Raw genomic sequence first — 8,524 nt, forward strand, 5'->3', positions numbered from 1 at the left:
ATATACTGTGTTAGTGATTGACTATATATATTTTTTTCCCCGTGGTCCGATTTCCATCAAATCGTGTGCTCTGATTGGCTCGCGAGCGGTCCGGAATCCTACGATCTGGATCCCAGTTACAGACCTCTGGCGACTTGCTTGTTCACAACAACAACAAACATAGTAGCAATTGTTTGTCAACATTTATCTTTGCATTTCTCAGTATAATAGCATTAATTGTACAGCATGGATAGCGATAACGACAGTGTTCACAGCAAAAGCGAGTTTTACTACCCTGAGGAAGACGAAATAAAAGAAAACATTTCAGGAGAAAGCCGAAAACGAGCTTGTAGCAGGTTTTTTCTAAATATGGTTTCCCTTTCGGGCGCTCTCATTTTCTGTTAGAATTTAGTAAAGAAAAAAATAAATATATTATTTACCAGCTTGAGGTCGGTCCGTCTCATGGAATACCGTGGCCTTGGCCTTGAAAATACTGATCTCGGCCCAGAGGCCTCGGTCAGTATTTTCAAGACCTCGGTCACGGTATTTCATGATACAGACCTCCCAGCTGGTAAATTTTATATATATATACTCTAGTGTACTTGGCGAATAAAGCATGATTCTGACTATGAAGTGTTTTGACTCTCCAACATCCAACCATTTCCTTTCGTAAAATACTTTTTAAAGAAAAAAAAACCCACCGATGAAACATGTCTCTGATTGATACAGCTTTTTTCTTTTGTACTTCACATGAGAAACATATTGAATATCTCTCGAAAGTGATGCAAGTGAGCTTGTGCAAGAGAACAGGCACCACAGTCATGACGCCACATCAATCCAGAAATACTTATGAGCAGCTGGGGAAATATATTTCTGAGTACTCTCTGGTGAATAACCATCCCTCGAACCAAAAACAAGCAGAAAAGAGAAGAAGGGAATGTTTTGATCATGCAGGAGAACAGTAGAATAAAGCATTCTTTATGTAGAGACTTGATTTCATAAATCTGCGAGTGAGTCAGGGATTTACGTAGTTCTTTTGTCCTGTTCTGAGAAACAAGGAATTTTCCTCAACTTCCCTCAATTAGACTGTTGGTGACAGATACAAGAGGTTGTTTTTATATGCGTATGGTGTTCCAGCATACAGCCACAAGGTCTCTGGAGAGCTCCAGCCAGGACACTGGTGTCATTCATGACACTAAAAATGGTATTTGGTATCGTTGATGAGACAAAAGGTCATGCATGAACTCAGGAGGACAAAACAGGAATCAGTAAATAAAAAGCAGAGATACGATCAGAGAAACTAAACAAGCAATGACAACGGCTTTGTCACAGGCAAAATGCTGGAGTGAAACTTTTTACTGAATGTTTGTGAATTCGGATTATTTCAAGGAGTGTGTGACTGTAAACAGGTGAGTTTAGTCAGAAGCCCTGAGATTGGGAACTGGGATAGGGGTCTTTTTGGTCTTGTGGCTTGGAAGCTAGCTAAGGAGCATGGGATTTGAAGGTTTTTTTTTTTCCTTTGGACCGGTGCAGACATGGACCTGTCAAAAGGCAAAGTCAAAGTCCCTCACAATACCTTCCCAGGCAGTCTCCCATCCCAGTACTATCCAGGCCCTTAAGGCGTATTGGGCAGTGCAGATCGCCGCTTCTATAGCCCTCGGCCTCTTGTCTATACAGCTCAGATTACAGTGGGGAGCTGGTCCTCTGGTAACTGCAAGAGTTTGATTCCCCACTACCATCTGTATTGCAGTGTCCCTTGCCAGATGGCAGTAGGTACCATTGTTATGATGGTCTTTGGTATGACCCGACCACGAGTAGAACTCGTCTCATCTCATCTCATTATCTCTAGCCGCTTTATCCTTCTACAGGGTCGCAAGCAAGCTGGAGCCTATCCCAGCTGACTACGGGCGAAAGGCGGGGTACACCCTGGACAAGTCGCCAGGTCATCACAGGGCTGACACATAGACACAGACAACCATTCACACTCACATTCACACCTACGGTCAATTTAGAGTCACCAGTTAACCTAACCTGCATGTCTTTGGACTGTGGGGGAAACCGGAGCACCCGGAGGAAACCCACGCGGACACGGGGAGAACATGCAAACTCCACACAGAAAGGCCCTCGCCGGCCCCAGGGCTCGAACCCAGGACCTTCTTGCTGTGAGGCGACAGCGCTAACCACTACGCCACCGTGCCACCCGAGTAGAACTCGTGATCTCCTGATTGAGAGGCAGACATGCTAATCACTAGGCCAGCTCCAGGTAGATGTGGACACGACAGTGATTAAACCTGAGCTTCTTCAAGGTTTAAAACTGTGTAATGACTATATGTGTTATTATATTAATTATTAGTTGCTCCAGTTTTCTACAAATAATGTTTGAAATTGTTGTCACTACTGTTGTTGTTGTTGTTGTTGTTGATGGTGGTGGTGGTTTTTGTGCACCTAAAACAGGCTAAAGCAATGTATAACTTCTGGTTTATTTGGAATGTAGCCAAACATTTCTTGTAAGCCTTTCACATAAATCAATGATCAACATTTGTAATAACTTATTACATAATCAATAAATGAATTTAAACTTGTTTCCCTTCATTCATTCATCATCAGTAAATGTTTTGTCCTGGTCAGGGTCATGGTAGATCTGGTCCTGTTTTGTCCTGATTCACTGGGAACAAGGGAAGAGAATTCACCCACAATGGAACCATTATCAAGCACCATGCACAATGCGAAAAGCAATTTAGCATAGCCAATCCACTTACCTGCATTTTTTTAAAGACAGTGGGAGAAAACCTGATGAAACCCATGCTAACATAAGAAAAACTCCATACAGACAGTAACCTGAGCTCAGGGGTGAGCCAGAGACTCCAGAAGCTGTGAGATGGCATCCTGACCCACTACACCATCATACAATGGCAAGTCTATGAGCAGGGATTGATTTTAACACCTTCACTATCATTCACTCATACTCCCCATTTCTATACCATTATTAATGCTCTGGCTTTCCCAGAGGCGATTCTAGAGTCTGTTGTGGCCCCAAGCAAAAATTTCCAGGGGGCCCTTCTGACCAGTGTTAATCACCAATATGTTATAAATAATCTGACACCAACGAAAATGTATGAAACCAAAGTTTTTTAAATTCCAAATGTGAAAATACAATGGTAAAAAACAATAAAAACCAAAATAAATAAGCCCTCGGGCCCCGACTCTTGGGGGCCCCTGGGCCAGGGGGCCCCAAGCAGTTGCCTGCCTGGCAACATCTTTTGGTGTATTTTTAAGGAAACAAATTGCCAAAATGTTTTAGTCAAAACACACAGATCAGATTCCTCAGAAGAATCCTTAACATCTTTTGGCCTAATACTATCTCCAACATCGAGTTATACAGAAGAATATCTACCAAACCCATCACCAAAGAAGTGCAGAAGTGCTGTTGGAGATGGATTGGACACATGCTGTGCATGCCAACCACATGAATACAGAGAGTAGCCCTCAGATGGACTCTTGATGGCCGAAGAACCAGAGACAAGCCCTAGGAAACTCGGAGGAGGACAACTGAAAAGGAAATGAAGGAGAAAGTATGGATCTGCAGCCACCTGGAAAGATGGGCTTCAGATCAAGCACATTGGAGGGCTTTGGTGGAGGCTCCATGCTTGCGACAAGGACTAATGATATCACACGAACTCTATAACTGGCTAAAATCAGTCATTATATCAACTGTTATGCTATAGAAACAACTGTAGGCTAAACTTTAATTACGAACAATATCATGGTGTTCCACAAATGCTTTGACTGGGCCACTCAAGGACTTGTAGACACTTGTCCTGAAGCCACTCCAGCATCGTCTTGGCTGTATGCTTCAAGTTGTCATGCTGAAAGGTGAACTTTCACTCGAGCCAAATGTTGTATGCACTCTGGAGCCCATTTTTAAGTACCTCTTTATATTTGGCTGCATTTATCGTTCCCTCAGTTCTGACCAGTCTCCCTGTCTTTGCCAGTGAGAGGAACCCCCATAGCTTGACACTGCCACCACCATGCTTCACTGAAGAGATGGCTTTAACCAACTGATCATCAGTGCCTGATTTTTATCAGATGTAACACTCAGAGTGTTAGCTAAATGTGAGTAGTCACCCCATATGCCTGATTTTATAGCAAGCCAAATTAAACAATGAAATCAAAGGAGAAAAACAGAAGCTATATATTTACATTTTCAGCCAATCAGCTGGAGATGAGTTCTGCTTGTTTTCTGTGCTTTCTGTGCATCTTTCCAATCTAGCTTTATCTATATCTTTACAATAACCACTGAAAATGCATGTTGAGACACATTATGAAAAATAATGTTTAGAAGTTTTGGGAGTCTTTGTTTGGTTTCTGGAGTTCCATCAGAAAATAAATCTCATCTCATCTCATTATCTCTAGCCGCTTTATCCTGTTCTACAGGGTCGCAGGCAAGCTGGAGCCTATCCCAGCTGACTACGGGCGAAAGGCAGGGGACACCCTGGACAAGTCACCAGGTCATCACAGGGCTGACACTTAGACACAGACAACCATTCACACCTACGGTCAATTTAGAGTCACCAGTTAACCTAACCTGCATGTCTTTGGACTGTGGGGGAAACCGGAGCACCCAGAGGAAACCCACGCGGACACGGGGAGAACATGCAAACTCCACACAGAAAGGCCCTCGCCGGCCACGGGGCTCGAACCCGGACCTTCTTGCTGTGAGGCAACAGCGCTAACCACTACACCACCGTGCCGCCCAAAATAAATCTATATTTTAATTATTTTGGCTGAAAAATTAACAGTTATTCCACAAAATCGAGTCGTACATGAGCTGATAGCCGAGCTAGTTATAAGCCATGTATGACCAGATTGAGTGGAATAACTGTTGTATTCTATCTACATTCAGTGGATTTTGAGAAACAGAGCATTTTTATGTTTATTTTTTGTGAATTCAAGAATTAAAAACTTTATACAAAATGTCGGACAAAATCATTTCCGCTTAGAATGTAAACAAATCGGCAAAGTGACAGTAGCAATTTGTGAAAAATGCTATAATAATAATAATAATTCTTAAAAAATAAAAAAAGATACGTTCTTACCGGGGTGGCACGGTGGTGTAGTGGTTAGCGCTGTCGCCTCACAGCAAGAAGGTCCGGGTTTGAGCCCCGTGGCCGGCGAGGGCCTTTCTGTGTGGAGTTTGCATGTTCTCCCCGTGTCCGTGTGGGTTTCCTCCGGGTGCTCCGGTTTCCCCCACAGTCCAAAGACATGCAGGTTAGGTTAACTGGTGACTCTAAATTGACCGTAGGTGTGAATGTGAGTGTGAATGGTTGTCTGTGTCTATGTGTCAGCCCTGTGATGACCTGGCGACTTGTCCAGGGTGTACCCCGCCTTTCGCCCGTAGTCAGCTGGGATAGGCTCCAGCTTGCCTGCGACCCTGTAGAACAGGATAAAGCGGCTAGAGATAATGAGATGAGACGTTCTTACCATCAAATACTTTCATTCCATATTTTATTGCTATTTTGTATTTTTGGGGGTTTTGTTTTCAAGTAGAGTTTTTATTTCATCCTCGGTTGGTTGAGCAACACACTCCGCCATTTTGTTTTACCTCTATTCACGGTATATGAGCTGATAGCCTAGTAGTAGAGTAGCCAATCAGAGCACACGATTGCTCATATCCAGTGAATGTGGATAGAATGATTTCTTGTACAAGGCAAGGCAAGTTTATTTATATAGCACATTTCATACACAGTGGCAGTTCAATGTGCTTTACAGAAGTAAAAGCAAAACAGTAAACAATAGAAAATAAAATTACATAAAATAAATGGGGAAGAAAAAATAATAAGAATTAAACAATAGTATAAATAAAATAATAAAATGAAGTAAAAATTCAGTTAAAACAGCAAAATAAAATAGAATAAATGTTAAGTAAAGTTTAAAACATGCAGAGACTGTAAAAGTTAAGAAAGTTTAAAACATGTAAAGATGGCAATATTAATCAGTTAGCAGAACGCATCTGAGAACAGCTTGGTCTTTAGTCTAGATTTAAAGCTGCCAACAGCAGGAGCATTTTTAATGTCCTCTGGGAGTTGGTTCCATAGCTGTACTGCATAGTAGCTAAAAGCTGCTTCACCACACTTTGTTTTAACAACAGGTTTTACCAGTAAATTTTTCTGCTGCGATCTGGTAGATCTGATTGGGTTAGACCGCTACAACATATCAGAGAGGTAATTGGGCCCTGTACCATTTAGAGATTTGTACACCAGCAGCAATGCTTTAAAGTCAATTCTATAGTTTACTGGAAGCCAGTGAAGGGACCTTAGAATTGGAGTAATGTGCTCTGTTCTTTTTGTTCGTGTGAGAACCCTAGCCGCTGCCTTTTGAATCACCTGAAGTCGTTTGATGGTCTTTTTTGGCAGGCTTGTGAAAAGGCCATTGCAGTAATCAACCCTACTAGAGATGAAGGCATGTATAAGTTTTCCCAGATCATTTTTTGACATAAGTCCTCTTAGTTTGGAAATGTTTTTTAGGTGATAAAATGCCGTTTTAGTGATTGCTTTCATGTGACTGTCAAAATTTAGCTTGCTGTCAATGAAAACACCAAGATTTTTAACCATATCTTTTGTTTTAATCCCCTTTGTGTCAAGAATAGTGGTAATCCTGAGTCTTTCATCTTTTTCCCCAAATAGAATTATTTCTGTTTTATCTGTGTTCAGCTGAAGAAAATATTGTGACATCCAGTTGTTGATTTGGTTGATACACTGGTAGAGACATTCAAGGGGGGCATAATCATTAGGTGACAGAACAAAATAAATTTGGGTGTCATCTGCATAGCAGTGATACAAAATTGAGTTGTTCTTGATAATTTGTCCAAGTGGGAGCATATAAAGGTTGAATAGTAATGGTCCAAGAATCGACCCCTGGGGAACACCACAGGTCAAGGACATTGATGTTGAGGTACAATTTCCCATGGTAACAAAGAAGCTTCTATCTTTTAAGTATGATTTTAACCAATCGATAACTTTACCAGTCAACCCAACCCAGTGTTCAAGTCGATATAGCAGTATGTTCTGATCAACAGTATCAAAAGCTGCACTGAGGTCCAGTAACACCAGGACCGATGTTTTGCCTGCATCAGTATTAAGACGTATGTCATTTATAACTTTAATCAGCGCTGTTTCAGTGCTATGATTGGCACAAAATCCTGACTGAAAGTTATCAAAACAGCTGTTTGATATCAAGAAGGCAGTTAATTGATTGAAGACAATTTTTTCAAGGATTTTCCCGATGAATGGTAGATTTGATATTGGCCTGTAGTTGTTTAATACTGAAGCATCCAGATTATTCTTTTTAAGTAGGGGCTTTACAACAACCTTTTTTCAGGGACACAGGAACAATGCCAGTCTCTAGGGATGTATTTATGATCTGAAGCACATCTGTAATTATAAGGTGAAGAACAGACTTAAAAAAGTTGGTGGGCAGAATGTCCAATTCAGATGTTGAGGAACTGAGATTTTGTACAGTTTTTTCAAGAGTCTCGTAATCAATTAAACAAAATTCTGACATTGTGTTGAAGTTGTCTGTCTGTGTCACTGGTGATTGCAGCTTTTCAATTATTTGCAACTGAGATATATTATGAGCAATATTCTGCCGTATTTTACCAATTTTACCTTTGAAGAAGGATGCAAACTCATTGCATTTATTAACTGAGAGAAGTTCAGGTACTAATTGTGGTGGGGGATTAGTTAGCTTCTCTACTGTTGAAAATAGCGCATGGGCATTGTTCATATTCCTGTTGATGATGTTGGAGAAGAAAGATTGTCTTGCTTTACGAATTTCATAATTATATTTACAAAGCATCTCTTTATGAATTTGATAATGGATGTGAAGTTTAGATTTACGCCATTTTCTTTCAGTCTTTCTACATTCTCTCCTCAGCAATTTAACAGCTGGGTATTGCTTCCATGGTGCTTTCTGCTTATCATTGACTCTTTTGATTTTGAATGGAGCAATATCATCCATAATTTGGGTCATATTTAAATTAAAAATTTCCAGTAAATCATCTACAGAGTCTGACATCTTGGTTGAGATCCGAGAGAGAGCTTGCTCAAAGAGAACACGTGTTGTCGTTTATGACTCTCCTACCCATAGTCGTTGAGCTGTTCTGAATGTGAGGAGACATAGAAACATCAGAGAAAACACAGAAATGATCAGATAAGGCCAGGTCAACAACAGTAGTAGAAACAGTAAGACCCTTTGTGATGACGAGGTCAAGGGTATGACCATGAGAGTGGGTCGGCCCCTGTACATGTTGTACTAGGTTGAAGTTGTCAATAAGTGCAAGTAGGGTCTCTGGCATAAGTGTTTTCAGTATTATCTACATGCAAGTTAAAATCCCCAGATATAATAAGACAGTCAAACTCTAGGCAAATGACTGACAACAGTTCACCAAACTCTTCTAGAAAAACTTTGGCTGAATGTCTCGGAGGCCTGTAAATAGTTAATAACAATATGTTAGGAGAGCATGTAACAAGTGCACATAAGTGTTCAA

This window comes from Neoarius graeffei, chromosome 4 (genome assembly GCF_027579695.1).
Source record: "Neoarius graeffei isolate fNeoGra1 chromosome 4, fNeoGra1.pri, whole genome shotgun sequence".
Taxonomy (NCBI): domain Eukaryota; kingdom Metazoa; phylum Chordata; class Actinopteri; order Siluriformes; family Ariidae; genus Neoarius; species Neoarius graeffei.